Here is a 16,657-nt window from a genome sequence, read left to right as displayed (position 1 = left end):
GCAAACCGTAGTCTGGCTTTTTTATGGTGGTTTTGGAGCAGTGGCCTCTTCCTTGCTGAGCGGCCTTTCAGGTTATGTTGATATAGGACTTGTTTTACTGTGGATATAGATACTTTTGTACCTGTTTCCTCCAGCATCTTCACAAGGTCCTTTGCTGTTGTTCTGGGATTGATTTGCACTTTTCGCACCAAAGTACATTCATCTCTAGGAGACAGAACGCGTCTCCTTCCTGAGCGGTATGACGGCTGTGTGGTCCCATGGAGTTTATACTTGCGTACTATTGTTTGTACAGATGAAAGTGGTACCTTCAGGCATTTCGAAATTGCTCCCAAGGATGAACCAGACTTGTGGAGGCCTACAATTTTTTTGAGGTCTTGGCAGATTTATTTTCTTTTTCCCATGATGTCAAGCAAAGAGGCACTGAGTTTGAAGGTAGGCCTTGAAATACATCCACAGGTACACCTTCAATTGACTCAAATTATGTCAATTAGCCTAATAGAAGCTTCTAGATACATAACATAATTTCTGGAATTTTCCTAGCTGTTTAAAGGCACAGTCAACTTAGTGCATGTAAACTTCTGACCCACTGGAATTGTGATACAGTGAATTATAAGTGAAATAATCTGTCTGTAAACAATTGTTGGAAAAATGACTTGTGTCATGCACAAAGTAGATGTCCTAACCGACTTGCCAAAACTCTAGTTTATTAACAAGAAATTTGTGGAGTGGTTGAAAAACGAGTTTTAATGACTCCAACCTAAGTGTATGTAAACTTCCGACTTCAACTGTAAATAAATCTGCCAACAATCAATTTGAATATTCCCAGTGTTCCTCTGGAGCAATTGAAACCAAGGCTGATGAAATTAAAATCACTTTGTCAAACAGTCTCTGTTCATCTACACCACGGGTCATAATCAGCGCAGGCAGGGTCAGTCGGCTGAACCAACAGGCTCTTTTGATAAATAATAGATGAGAAGATAACCAACCAACGGTTATTCATTTTCATTTTGTGGTGAAGTGCTGTTTATTTCATTTCTCAGAAAACGTCTCCAGCAGATCTTCCCCATGAGGGGCATCAGTGCTGGACTGAGCATAGCCCAGAGTGACTGCTGTGTGTCCATCACTTATTACATGATGACACACGCTGACAAAGAGCGTATCCGGCCCTCCACACCTGGGTGTTTCCAAATGAGTTCACACAGAAGTGACTAAATACGTCGTCCCGCAAAACAAGCCACACACCGTCAAAATGACTCACCGCCTCGTTTTAGGATTAATTAAACATGTAGATTCAAGTTGCATAGGATTTAGATGAATGAGTGTGTCAGGTCTGGCTGGTAGAAGAGCACAGGGGAGTGGAGCAGGTCTTAGGAACATCACACACAGGCCATCTAAAACCAGTAAGACAGGGAGACACAGTGAGTGTGGTATAATCTATTCTAACGCACACTGACACTTCTTAAATAACAGTGCGAGCAAAGTACTAACTGTCCACTAGTTTCTCTTCAAATGGGAATATTTGGGTGCTGTGTTCAACGACAACCACGTACAATCACTGAATAACAATTTAATAAAACATTTACAATTATATTACGTTATTCTAGAAGCATCTTTCCCACAATGCACCTTATTTTCTGCTTCGAAGAGAAAAGCTCAGGTGTTCATTCCATTGGCTATTCACTATCAAGGTCCTCATGAGTGGGAGCATCTCAAGTAACGTAGGAGACCTCTAAAGTCTATCTCAGGTCTATACACACATTGTACCAAGTCCTTTATTCAACACACACATCCTTGGGAGCATTTGCTGTTCCAACAAAAACAAACACACACACATGCACTTAACCAGTGGACAACAAGGCCTACCCTGTTACTCAACCAGCTGTACCTATGCCAACCATATGGCTGATGTTTTCTGTTTTTAGTCAGTAGCTACTGTAGTTATCTTTTTCCCTTTGGTCCAACAATAACCAACCGTTTTATTCCCAAAATAGAGACAGGTAACCTATAACTTGTCAATAGCAATGTTAATGTCTTGGTTCCAGGTCTTTCTCTCCAGAGGAAGCAGTGGGGACCACTGTTGTTTTGGTTTATTTACTACTAATACTACAAAGTGTAAAGCTGTGGTAGTATCAGGAGCTCTCTAGAAGGAAAAGAAACGCACACCTATTAAGGCGAGGTGCTGGCTAACGGAGTAGAAAACTTGAAAATAAGGGAGAGCCGCACACCCTAGGAGCTCAGATGCAAAAATGTAATATCCAACGTTTCGACAGCCAAGCTGTCTTCATCAGGGTATGATCACAAACACTGCGAGATGACTCGTTTATATAGTGTCAGAAGACACACAGGTGTCTGTAATCATGGCCAAGTGTGGCCTAATATCATTGGTTAATTCTCAAATATACAAATGGCATACAAAGAACAGCATACAAAAAAAAATGGATAGCATACGATCATAGATTCATTTTAGACTACACAAGCTTACAAACAATTACAATGGCAAAGTCACAATAATCACAAGAATGGCTTCAGATCAAAGTCTATGTTGAGACCGAAGGGTGCAAGGGTCTTTAAACTAAAGATCCAGGCAGCCTCTCGTTTTAACAATAAATTATTAAGGTCATCCCCTCTCCTCGGGAGGGTGACATGTTCGATGCCAATATAACGCAGAGACGAAATCGAGTGGTTTGCTTCCAAAAAGTTTGTAAGCTTGTGTAGTCTAAAATGAATCTATGATCGTATGCTATCCATTTGTTTTTTGTATGCTGTTCTTTGTATGCCATTTGTATATTTGAGAATTAACCAATGATATTAGGCCACACTTGGCCATGATTACAGACACCTGTGTGTCTTCTGACACTATATAAACGAGTCATCTCGCAGTGTTTGTGATCATACCCTGATGAAGACAGTTTGGCTGTTGAAACGTTGGATATTAAATTTTTGCATCTGAGCTCCTAGTATCAGGAGCTCACCAGTGTTACACAGTGTTAGCACGCGATACAGTCTGGCTAATGAATGCTCTTTCCATTCTTTATCAACTTTTTTCACTGAGCAGTATTAATTGGTGATAAATTAGAACTAAACAAGTGACATTTTATAATATGTTCTAAAACGATAGAATCAAAAAAGGACTAGACAGCTCACAGCCAGATGGATGTTAAACTAAATAAATAGCGAAATGATATCTGGCTCTTTTTTTTGTTACCTGAGCAGCTGACCGATGTGAACCCTATCATTATAGTAACAAAGAGAGACAGGATGTGATAATGGCTTGACTGACAGGCTAGGCAGACAAAAGGAGTAATCACTGCTAAGACTTTGTTATTCAACCATTCTATCTGCTCACTGGAGCTAAAGACAAGCCCACACTCCCTTCAAAACAAATCAGAAAACCATAAGCCAGTTTGCTTTAGATGGGAGCATTGATCTGCACTGAAGACAATTGTGTTTGAGGAGAAATGGCAGAGATAAACCGTTGGTATTAGTAAATGGCCGTGAACTTTGAGATGGGATTGACTCTTATCAGTGCCACAGTTGATTATGCAGGACCAACAAGGACTCCTCAGCCACATTAATATCATTCAGTCCTGCCTCTCCGGAAACCATCTCCAACTGACATTTGAAAAAAGATTAAAATCAACTAAACTTTCTCGGCTTTATTTGCTCAAGAAACATTTTCTCAGATACAATTTTATTACAACAGCGGCAGCAGCAGAGAGAGCTCCCATTAAAGGCATATTGTAGCAATATAGTGCAGCCATATACTGGCTGTTTTCGGAGGCGCTGCCTGCGTTTCCTGAAATGGACTCTTTCTTCCCTCTTGTGAATGTTCTTATTGAGACGACACGCAGCCATAAACTACCAATAACAGCAGCCGACATTAGCGTAGAGAATAGAATCAAAAGCACTATACATGCTACAATGGAGGTAGAAATGGAAAGTGAGGACAAAAACCAAGACACCTGGGTTTAGTTTTCTAAGGGCCTCAGAGGTTGAGGTAAACTCACAGAGGGTTCACAAGCCTCACAAGGCCTTGACGTCATTAGCTAGCCTGACCATGCATGTACGTGTCACAGTTCCATGGTCTTCTGTATTCAACCTCTATATACAACTAAAGCTAGAATACATGAACGTAGGTGTCAAAATGTACTTTAACCTCAGATTGTGTGCAGTATTTTTCTTTTTACTGGAAATAAAAGCAGAATCTGAAGAAATACAGATTCAGTACCTGAATAAACAACTCCAAAATACACTATATATACGACAGTATGTGGACACCTCTTCAAATTAGTGGATTAGGCTATTTCAGCTACACCCATTGCTGACAGGTGTATAAAATCGAGCACACAGCCATGCAATCTCCATAGACAAACATTGGCAGTAGAATGGCCTTACTGAATAGCTCAGTGACTTTAAAAGTGGCACCATCATAGGATGCCACCTTCCCAACAAGTCAGTTCGTCAAATTTCTGCCCTGCTAGAGCTGCCCCGGTCAACAGTAAGTGTTGTTATTGTGGAAACGTCTAGGAGCAACAATGGCTCAGCCGCGAAGTGGTAGGCCACACAAGCTCACAGAATGAGAACGCCGAGTGTTAAAGCACGTAATGCGTAAAAATTGTCTGTCCTCGATTGCAACACTACCGAGTTCCAAACTGCCTGTGGATGCAACATGAAATTACTTTTCATAGCCGAGCAGTTGCACACAAGCCTAAGATCACCATGCACAATGCCAAGCGTCGGCTGGAGTGGTATAAAGCTCGTCGCCATTGGACTCTGGAGCAGTGGAAACGCGTTCTCTGGAGTGATGAATCATGCTTCACCATCTGGCAGTCCGACGGACTAACCTGGGTTTGGTGGATGCCAGGAGAACGCTACCTGCCCCAATGCATCATGCCAACTGTAAAGTTTGGTGGATGAGGAATAATGGTCTGGGACTATCTTTCATGGTTTGATGTATGCCCCTTAGTTCCAGTGGAGGGAAATCTTAATGCTACAGCATACAATAACATTCTAGACTATTCTGTGCTTCCAACTTTGTGGCAACAGTTTGGGGAAGGCCTTTTCCTATCTCAGCATGACAATTCCCCGTGCACAAATTGAGGTCCATTCAGAAATGTTTTGTTGAGATCGGTGTGGAAGAACTTGTCTGGCCTGCACAGAGCCCTGACCTCAACCCCACTGAACACCTTTGGGATGAATTGGAACTCCGACTGTGAGCCAGGCCTAATCACCCAACATCAGTGCCCTACCTCATTAATGCTCTTATGGCTGAATGAAAGCAAGTCACCGCAGCAATGTTCCAACATCTAGTGGAAAGCCTTCCCAGAAGAGTGGAGGCTGTTATAGCGGTAAAGGGGGGACCAACTCCATATTAATGCCCATGATTTTGGAATGAGATGTTTGACGAGCAGGTGTCCACATACTTTTGGTCATGTAGTGTAGGTCTAAATTGTAAAAGTGACCATGTGAAGCAACAATATAAGCTTATTCTGTAGCGTCCATTATATTAGAATGTATTTGTGCATTTCATTCAATGCAGGTATTCAATGTGGATGGAAGACTCCAGGGGTAAAAGACAAATCTAACTGGATAGCCTTTAGAAAGAAATCAAAATGGAGGAAAAAGAGTACTTACATGAACAGAAAGATTAAATCCCCAGCACCCAGCGATCACTGGTTAGTTGATTTTGAACTCATGAAAGTGACCTGAAATGATAAGAAAAACAGACAAAATATATAAATGTCTCTTTGTCCATCTTTAAAAAATATGTATATTAATTCTTTATCCAAACAGTTAAACAATCCATCCCAGGACATTCAATTCAAAACAACATATTTTATGGATACGTTATTAAAAGAAAATCGATACGATCAGTAACATAACTTTATTTGCAAATATCAAAACAAACTTGGAGAGGAAAGGAGAGAGAGGGAGATAGGAGGGAGGGGGGTAAGGAGGAGAAGGTGACTGCTGGCCCATGGTCAGAACGTCTACAGCTGAGGTAAAACAGCTTTATTAATGAAAGAGATCGGGACTACGTCCTAGACAATGTTTAAAATACACTTCTCTAATACCTCATTAATCTGTCCTACAGCCAGTAGATTCCACTATTACATGGCTTTCATATAAAGTGGTTATTGTATTTAATTTGGACTTTCTTTCCTCGAGCGCGACAGGCTAATGATTTATTTAGCAGCATGCTCTGCTAGTGACGGCATGTCTCTCTCTGAGCCCAGCCGCCAGAGCTCTGTTCTGTTAGGGAAAACACAAACAACCCGAAGCCTCTGCAATATGGACATACCACTTTAAGCCATTATCTAACCCGGAATTTAACATCAATATTTCTACCTCCAGGAAGTGGAAAAATAACACACCAAAACAGGAACCACAACAACATCCAAAGTGAGAGAGAAGTGGAGTGATCATTGTGCACAGCCACAACGCGGGCCTGAAACGGCACAAAGCTCATTGATGTTCATTTCCTCATATTATCTTGTTTTTCACAACAAGCTGCGATCTCATTAACAGCTGATTTATACAATTACCCTGCTTCAGCACCGCCAATTAAACCAGGACAGAGGTTTTTAAGGTCACACTTAATTGATCTGCCAGTAATTTGTGCTACTGTACCTTGGTCTCCTGCGGCTAGGCAGGGAATAAAAGATACCAACAGCAGACCAGAGAAATATACCAACACATTTGCAATTGGTGTCAAAGTACAGAAAAGAGATCTCAGTCAGAGAGGATGGAGGGTTAATAGAGTAGGCCAGGGAGAATGGATCTGAATGTGCAGCCTTGAGACTGAAAGTAACAATAGGAGAGAGAAGGCCCACAGACTGGCCCTGACTGAATGGTAATCTGCTGTCATCTTTATAGCACCTCTGAGCTGACAGTCCAACCTCTCAAAGGACCCAGCCGTCCTAGCCAGCAGTCTGCCAGTGTCCACACCACACTGTCTCACCTCTCTGCACTGTACTGCACACACACACACACACACACACACACACACACACACACACACACACACACACACACACACACACACACACACACACACACACACACACACACACACACACACACACACACACACACACACACACACACACACACACACACACACACACAGAGAGAGACAGGCAGATGGACAAATAGAGAAACAAACAAAGACAGAAAGACGGACAGACATCTACACACACACACACATTTTTACTTTCAAAACCCACTAAGAGCGCTCTCCACCCAGACTATCATAGCCCACTGTATTAAAGACATAACCAGGGTAGTAATTCAACAAACAAGTGTTTCTTTATGAAACATAAACTGAGTTTACAAAACATTAAGAACATCTTCCTAATATTGAATTGCACATATCCATGTCTCAATTTTCTTAAGGCTTAAAAATCCTTCTTTAATCTGTCTCCTCCCCTTCATCTACACTGATTGAAGTGGATTTAACAAGTGACATCAATAAGGGATCATAGCTTTCACCTGGATTTACCTGGTCAGTCTATGTCATGGAAGAGCAGGTGTTCATAATGTTTTGTACACTCAGTGTATAACATCTGACTCATTCCCGTTAATAAATGAGAGCTCTTTTAATTGCAGGGGGAAGAAATGTACAAGCCTTTGAATTATTAATGTGATGTTAATTGAAACAATGAGGAAAGTAACAGACAAATAGACAATATGTAATTCTGTAATTAATAAGACAATATGTAATGTCTTATTTAAACTAAACATTTGTCTGGAGAAAAAAACATTATGATTATAAAAAATAAGAAAAACCAGAGTGATATTACAAATAATGAAACAAATGTTGTAATCCCTCTGTGAGTGTCTCAGACAGAGACTATTGTAGTGTGATGCAGTACAGCAGCTCTTCTCCTGCTGAGAACACAGCCTACGGGCTGCTGGGGAAATAACACAGAGATGGGAACCCTTCCTTTCCCTAATTAAACGATCATGGATTCATTAAAACAGAATCCCAATCAACTCCAAATTCAGTTTATTAGTTTCCCCCAACACTTTTATCACCCAATCATTGTGTCCACAATAACCATAGAGCCTTTTAACTGGCTGATTTTTTTACTCAGCTGTTACAGAGAGGGTGGTGACAACAAACCGCACTGAAACACAACACACATAAACAGAAACTAACACAAAGTTAACACATACACACACTGAATGGACAGTATCTTTTGCTCTAACACACAAACATACACTTTCACACACTTTCTCACACACACACACACACACACACACACACACACACACACACACGGCACATAGAGAACCACCAGCTGTCTGCACTACTGGAGTACCTGAGACATCGGGGGTGGTGAGCTATAAGCCAAATAGATCATTCTCATTAAACCACAGGTGGACAGTCAGTCAGGGGGTTGCCACACATTACAGACAGCACCGCTTTTAAAGAAAAATCAACATTTATCTATGTCCCACACTAGAGATGCAGAGGGATTGATCTGTCAAACAGAAAGCCCTTTAAACAAGCCCAACAGACAGACTAACAGTGCTCACTTCAAAGGCCCCGGGCCAGAGAGCTCAAGGACACCTGAGGTAGTTCTGTCAAAGGGTGGCCTTTCCTTTCCTTTGTCTTTGGCCAAACCGCTAGACTATATTACAGGGACCCTCCACTAAAACCCCACCACATCCCTGTGTCAGGACACTCTCCAACACCACAGCCCTGTGTCAGGACACTCTCCAACACCACAGCCCTGTGTCAGGACACTCTCCAACACCACAGCCCTGTGTCAGGACACTTCTCCAACACCACATCCCTGTGTCAGGACACTCTCCAACACCACAGCCCTGTGTCAGGACACTCTCCAACACCACAGCCCTGTGTCAGGACACTTCTCCAACACCACATCCCTGTGTCAGGACACTCTCCAACACCACAGCCCTGTGTCAGGACACTTCTCCAACACCACATCCCTGTGTCAGGACACTCTCCAACACCACAGCCCTGTGTCAGGACACTTCTCCAACACCACATCCCTGTGTCAGGACACTCTCCAACACTTCAGCCCTGTGTCAGGACACTTCTCCAACACCACAGCCCTGTGTCAGGACACTCTCCAACACCCCAGCCCTGTGTCAGGACACTTCTCCAACACCACAGCCCTGTGTCAGGACACTCTCCAACACCCCAGCCCTGTGTCAGGACACTTCTCCAACACCACAGCCCTGTGTCAGGACACTTCTCCAACACCACAGCCCTGTGTCAGGACACTCTCCAACACCCCAGCCCTGTGTCAGGACACTTCTCCAACACCACAGCCCTGTGTCAGGACACTTCTCCAACACCACAGCCCTGTGTCAGGACACTCTCCAACACCACAGCCCTGTGTCAGGACACTTCTCCAACACCACAGCCCTGTGTCAGGACACTCTCCAACACCACAGCCCTGTGTCAGGACACTTCTCCAACACCACAGCCCTGTGTCAGGACACTCTCCAACACCACAGCCCTGTGTCAGGACACTTCTCCAACATTACAGCCCTGTGTCAGGACACTCTCCAACACCACAGCCCTGTGTCAGGACACTTCTCCAACACCACAGCCCTGTGTCAGGACACTCTCCAACACCACAACCCTGTGTCAGGACACTTCTCCAACACCACAACCCTGTGTCAGGACCCTCCTCCAACACCAGACAACAACCCTGTGTCAGGACCCTCCTCCAACACCAGACCACAACCCTGTGTCAGGACACTTCTCCAACACCCCAGCCCTGTGTCAGGACACTTCTCCAACACCCCAGCCCTGTGTCAGGACACCTCTCCAACACCACAGCCCTGTGTCAGGACACCTCTCCAACACCACAGCCCTGTGTCAGGACCCTCCTCCAACACCACAGCCCTGTGTCAGGACACCTCTCCAACACCACAGCCCTGTGTCAGGACCCTCCTCCAACACCACAACCCTGTGTCAGGACACTTCTCCAACACCCCAGCCCTGTGTCAGGACACTCCTCCAACACAACAGCCCTTTGTCAGGACCCTCCTCCAACACCACAACCCTGTGTCAGGACCCTCCTCCAACACCACAGCCTGTGTCAGGACCCTCCTCCAACACCACAGCCTGTGTCAGGACCCTCCTCCAACACCACAACCCTGTGTCAGGACACTCTCCAACACCACAGCCCTGTGTCAGGACACTTCTCCAACACCACAGCCCTGTGTCAGGACACTTCTCCAACACCACAACCCTGTGTCAGGACACTTCTCCAACACCACAACCCTGTGTCAGGACACTTCTCCAACACCACAGCCTGTGTCAGGACCCTCCTCCAACACCACAACCCTGTGTCAGGACACTTCTCCAACACCACAGCCTGTGTCAGGACACTTCTCCAACACCACAGCCTGTGTCAGGACACTTCTCCAACACCACAGCATGTGTCAGGACACTTCTCCAACACCACAACCCTGTGTCAGGACACTTCTCCAACACCACAGCCCTGTGTCAGGACCCTCCTCCAACACCCCAGCCCTGTGTCAGAACCCTCCTCCAACACCACAACCCTGTGTCAGGACCCTCCTCCAACACCACAGCCTGTGTCAAGACCCTCCTCCAACACCACAACCCTGTGTCAGGACCCTCCTCCAACACCACAACCCTGTGTCAGGACCCTCCTCCAACACCACAGCCTGTGTCAGGACCCTCCTCCAACACCACAACCCTGTGTCAGGACCCTCCTCCAACACCACAGCCTGTGTCGGGACCCTCCTCCAACACCACAGCCTGTGTCAGGACCCTCCTCCAACACCACAACCCTGTGTCAGAACCCTCCTCCAACACCACAACCCTGTGTCAGGACCCTCCTCCAACACCACAGCCTGTGTCAAGACCCTCCTCCAACACCACAACCCTGTGTCAGGACCCTCCTCCAACACCACAGCCTGTGTCAGGACCCTCCTCCAACACCACAGCCCTGTGTCAGGACCCTCCTCCAACACCACAGCCTGTGTCAGGACCCTCCTCCAACACCACAACCCTGTGTCAGGACCCTCCTCCAACACCACAGCCTGTGTCAGGACCCTCCTCCAACACCACAACCCTGTGTCAGGACCCTCCTCCAACACCACAGCCTGTGTCAGGACCCTCCTCCAACACCCCAGCCCTGTGTCAGGACACTCCTCCAACACCACAGCCCTTTGTCAGAACCCTCCTCCAACACCACAGCCTGTGTCAAGACCCTCCTCCAACACCACAACCCTGTGTCAGGACCCTCCTCCAACACCACAGTCTGTGTCAAGACCCTCCTCCAACACCACAACCCTGTGTCAGGACACTCCTCCAACACCACAACCCTGTGTCAGGACCCTCCTCCAACACCACAACCCTGTGTCAGGACCCTCCTCCAACACCACAACCCTGTGTCAGGACCCTCCTCCAACACCACAACCCTGTGTCAGGACCCTCCTCCAACACCACAACCCTGTGTCAGGACCCTCCTCCAACACCACAACCCTGTGTCAGGACCCTCCTCCAACACCACAACCCTGTGTCAGGACCCTCCTCCAACACCACAACCCTGTGTCAGGACCCTCCTCCAACACCAGACCACAGCCCTGTGTGTGTCAGGGCTAACGAGTGAAAGCAGGCCTCTAGGGCCATAATCCAAAACGCACATGACTGTCGTGTTAAAGAAGGATTTATAGTAAATTTATACACTAATACAAAAACCTCTCTCTCTCTTTCTCGCTTGGTTACTTTTCATTTATCCGTATGTTACAGATTGAACGTATGCCCTCTGGAGCTACCATTTGGCCTGAAATCCTTCCTTTCATATGTAAGTGAAGGCTGTTCCACAGACATCACCGAAGAGAGAGGATCCAATCAAATGAACCTTCAGATTCCAGACATGTGGTCATCTACAGGGGGCTCGGCTTGATTACCCAGCACATGACGGGGTAATGTCTCTCTCGCTGACCATCATATGCACGTGGCTGAGAATCAATGGCCAACCTTCAGAACAACTATACAGTTGCCATGAGCGTTCAGGTCAGGGTTGGTAGAACGGTATTACACAAGTGTATTTTTCTCTGTCAATGTCCAGACAGGACAAACAAAGCAAAGACACACATGAATACACATATGAGACTGCCATTGACATTGTTCAGCTGTGTGTGTGTGTGTGTGTGTGTGTGTGTGTGTGTGTGTGTGTGTGTGTGTGTGTGTGTGTGTGTGTGTGTGTGTGTGTGTGTGTGTGTGTGTGTGTGTGTGTGTGTGTGTGTGTGTGTGCGCGCGCGCGCGTGGGTGCATATGCAAATATGTACAGGACAAACCAATCCCCTGCACAACACAGCTGTATCCAGATCTGCAACATTTTCTAAATATCCCCAGTGCACTATTCCAGCCCTCACTCTTTCTAGTCCAAACATGTTAAAGTAGGGATTTTGCAGAGGTAGTTATTTTGACAATGGAGGCAATCTTTTTGCCATCAGCGTGTTGGTCCCCACCTGGCTGAGACCTGGTTATCTCTACAGACAGAGAGAGGCAGCAGTGGCCCAGCCAGGGCTGGGGACTATGGGAGGGCTGGGTGGGTGGGGGGATAAGGCAATGAGGTGGGCCCATAACAGCAGTCCAGGCTAAACAGCAGGGAGCCTTGGGGAAATGGGGGTGGAGGGGAGAGAAGGGGGGTGAGAATTCTGCTGCAGAAATGTCTATTAGTGCACTCGGCTCAAGCCATTGTCAGATTCAATATCCAAGTCCTCAAAATCAACCCACTTTCCCCACATCGCCCACCGCGAATGAGAAAAAGCATAGCTGTAGTATGCAGTGAATGAATGGCCGTCATTACAAAAAGGGGAGGGCAAAGCCATGTCTGGGCTAATAGAAGCTGATGCCCAGGTCAGCAGGGAGGTTAGCAGGGCTGCAGTTACCTGGCTGTTGGCAGGCTACAACAGGGGGAGGAGAGAGAGAAGAGCAGTTGAGGAGACAGAGCTCTGATGTCCCTATGATAACTTGATTAACAGAAAGCTATACATTCCCTCTGGCACAGTGCACACTGCACAGGCATGCCAAAGAATATGAGTTCACAAAGACAAGCTTTATTTCCACGCAAAAAAATCCACCATATCATTAAGTTATTTGGTGCTGGAAACGGTCCAATCACAGCCAGACACAGCTGCTTCAGCACACTATTACCTGTCACAGCCTCCCCGCTCTCCCCTTCTTTCTCTTTCTGCCTTGCTCTCTCTTTCTTTCTCTCTCTCTTTCTCCCTCACTCCCTCTTTATTTCAGTCTGTCTGTCTCCATCACTGTGTCTCTCTCTCTATTTGCTCTTTGTCTCTGTCTTTGTCCCCCCTCTCTCTCTTTCTCTCTCCTCTCTGCCTCTCTCTCATGTGAACACGACAGGCACAGATTAAAGATGGAGCTGCACCAGGCCTCCTGTCACAACGATCAAAGTAGACCTGCCTGAAACACTCACCATTGTCAATCACACTCAGGTCAGGAGAGGCTGAGAAAGTGACACCACACAATAATGTCTTTATTGTGGAGGGCTGAAACACTGACAGGGCTTTTGACTCTGTCTTATTGAGTGTTTCACTATTACTCTGTGAATAACAGTGGTGCGGTAAAGGGAGAATCAAACATTCTTCCCTGTGTTTGTGAAGAGAGGCAGACAGCTCTGTGATCAAACCGTTATTTCATATGCCTGCCGCACCGCAAATACATTACATGTGATTTACTCTGCCTCAAATAACAAGAATAAAAGTCAATTTACAGAGGTGGTTGGATAGAGAAATGACCAGCCACTAGAAGGCTTCAATCCAAGGCTTCAATTGTATGCTCTCGTTGGCTGGCAATCGCTTCATATTCGTTACCAAACCCACTGGCCCCAGGTCATCTATAAGTCTTTTCTAGGTAAAGCCCCGCCTTATCTCAGCTCACTGGTCACCATAGCAGCACCCACCCGTAGCATGCGCTCCAGCAGGTATATTTCACTGGTCACCCCCAAAGCCAATTCCTCCTTCGGCCGCCTCTCCTTCCAGTTCTCTGCTGCCAATGACTGGAACGAACAGCAAAAATCACTGAAGCTGGAGACTCTTATCTCCCTCACTAGCTTTAAGCACCAGCTGTCAGAGCAGCCCACAGATCACTGCACCTGTACATAACTCATCTGTAAATAGCCCATCCAACTACCTCATCCCCATACAGTTATTTATTTAATTTATTTTGCTCCTTTGCACCCCAGTATCTCTACTTGCACACTCATCTTCTGCACATCTATCACTCCAGTGTTTAATTGCTATATCGTAATTATTTCACCACTATGGCCTATTTATTGCCTTTACCTCCCTTATCCTACCTCATTTGCACACCTTGTATATAGACTTTTTCTATTGTGTTATTGACTGTACGTTTGTTTATTCCATGTGTAACTCTGTGTTGTTGTTTGTGTCACACTGCTTTGCTTTATCTTGGCCAGGTCGCAGTTGTAAATGAGAACTTGTTCTCAACTAGCCTACCTGGTTAAATCCACCGCAGGAGGTATTCATGTCCCCTGTGTTAGTAACAGCCGGGTGTGCAGCCTGTCAATTCTCTTTGACTCACACTCACATATTGTCCACTCAAAGACAAGAATAGTGTAAACTTAGAGGATAGCCGTGTCTTTTGGTTGTTGATTTGTCTACTATTCTCAGCTTCTGGGATGTATTCCCCCACAGTAGCAGAAGGCTTTTCTTTTCTTCCTTCTCTAAGAGAGGATATTCTCTCCCCCCCTTTCTCTCTCTCTCTCTCTCTGTTTCTCCCTCTCTCCCTCTCCCTCTCTCTCTCCGTTTCTCTCTCTCTCCCTCTCCCTCTCTCTCTCCGTTTCTCTCTCTCTCTCTCTCCCTCTCTCCCCGTTTCTCTCTCTCCCCGTTTCTCTCTCTCTCTCTCTCTCCCCGTTTCTCTCTCTCCCCGTTTCTCTCTCTCTCCCTCTCCCCGTTTCTCTCTCTCCCCGTTTCTCAATCTCTCTCTCTCCCCGTTTCTCTCTCTCCCCGTTTCTCAATCTCTCTCTCTCTCTCTCTCTCTCTCTCTCCCCGTTCTCAATCTCTCTCTCTCTCTCTCTCTCTCTCTCTCTCTCTCTCTCTCTCTCTCTCTCTCTCTCTCTCTCCTCTCTCTCTCTCTCTCTCTCTCTCTCTCTCTCTCTCTCTCTCTCTCTCTCTCTCTCTCTCTCTCTCTCTCTCTCTCTCTCTCTCTCTCTCTCTCTCTCTCTCTCTCTCTCTCTCTCTCTCTCTCTCTCTCTCTCTCTCTCTCTCTCTCTCTCTCTCTCTCTCTCCCTCTCTCCCTCTCTCTCTCCCTCTCTCTCCCTCTCTCTCTCTCTCTCTCTCCCTCTCTCTCTCCCTCTCTCTCTCTCCTATTGAGTGGGGGGTTCTGAAAACAAGCATAGTTCTCTCTCAGGTAATGTACTTATTTTCCACAGCCCCATCTTCTAGTTTACTGAGTGGTGGTGTTTCTCCCTCTTATCGCCTGGCCCTCGTGGGGCACTTTAGCCCCTCAAATCCTGTTCACCACATACTGGTTTCAGAATCTGTGAAATGAGTGCTGGGGAAGCGTGGCCACAATGTCTGCCTGTGTCGCCACCGGACTCAAATGGGCTTGGTGCTTTTTGTCCAGGGAGATGCATAAATGGAAGTTTTTAACACCTCAAAGAAGGCTGGTCCTTTGTGTGGTCACACTGGAGAGGCCTGTCAGTCTCCTGAGGAAGCAGACACGCTGAGTGCTGCAGGACAAAGGGCCAGAGGCACAGAATCAGCAGGGGCATCACTCGGCTATGGGCACCCGGCACAGACACACTCTGTCATCATATCAGAGCCTGTCAAACACATATACACACGGATACCATAGAAAGAGTCACTCACACAAACATACAGCTTTTGTGAAAGCTAATAAAAACACACATTCAACATCCACACAGACAGCTCTCAAAACCATAAAAATGGCACCAAACACATTCACACACAATCACATGGACAGATGACTGACACAGTGTGGAATACACAGAGCTTGTCACACACAAACATGCAGTATGAAGCAAACGCAGGGAAAAATACATTGACAAAATGTTGTGGTATATACAAAGATATCCAAGAAAACACCTCAATCAGAAAGAATCATTCTACTGTGTATTAGATACAAACAATTTGAAACGCAGTCTTACTACAAACATGCAATCTGACAACGGACCCACTCAATACAAATCAAGAATGAAAACCACCACCACAAAACAACAACACAGACCTACTTATTTATTTCAACCTTCGGTTCGAAAATAATTTCCTAATTTCCATGTCAATCTCCCTTATTGCAATTCTCTCTTTTTTGCTAGTACCCAGCAGCCAAAGCTACAATCAGTCTTTATGCTTTTTAGATGCCTACAATAAGCATTTAAATGCAAATATCTCAGCCGCACAAAGGAGTTGCAACTTCTGTCAGTAGCAACATAATCAACCTGCAATTGTCTCCTGACTCGGAGCGGCATCCTGTGACCAGGCCTAAGCTGTGAGCATCTGTATTCAAATGACTTCCCTATTTCAGGCAGCACGGCTCAGTGTGGATATTTTCCAACAGTAAAGCACTGAAAGTCAATCACATGGTGAATTAAACCAGAAAGGAAACAATTGATCCAGAAAAGATCAG

At 45.9% G+C, this 16,657-nt stretch overlaps 1 protein-coding gene across 5 annotated transcripts in view; it reads right to left on the bottom strand.

Annotated features, from left to right (window-relative positions):
• LOC115203234 (transcription factor SOX-6) overlaps positions 1 to 16,657 on the bottom strand; it is a 193,700-nt gene that overhangs the window by 152,664 nt on the left and 24,379 nt on the right. For all 5 annotated transcript variants that reach the window (XM_029767735.1, XM_029767739.1, XM_029767734.1 and 2 more), the window contains one exon: positions 5,635 to 5,705. The gene's annotated coding sequence lies outside the window, so the exon portion shown is untranslated. The remainder of the gene's footprint in view (positions 1 to 5,634; positions 5,706 to 16,657) is intronic.

Source organism: Salmo trutta, chromosome 12, assembly GCF_901001165.1.
Source record: "Salmo trutta chromosome 12, fSalTru1.1, whole genome shotgun sequence".
Taxonomy (NCBI): Eukaryota; Metazoa; Chordata; class Actinopteri; order Salmoniformes; family Salmonidae; genus Salmo; species Salmo trutta.
The sequence above is the reverse complement of the archived record's forward strand: the minus strand, read 5'-3'. Positions and strand labels throughout refer to the sequence as shown.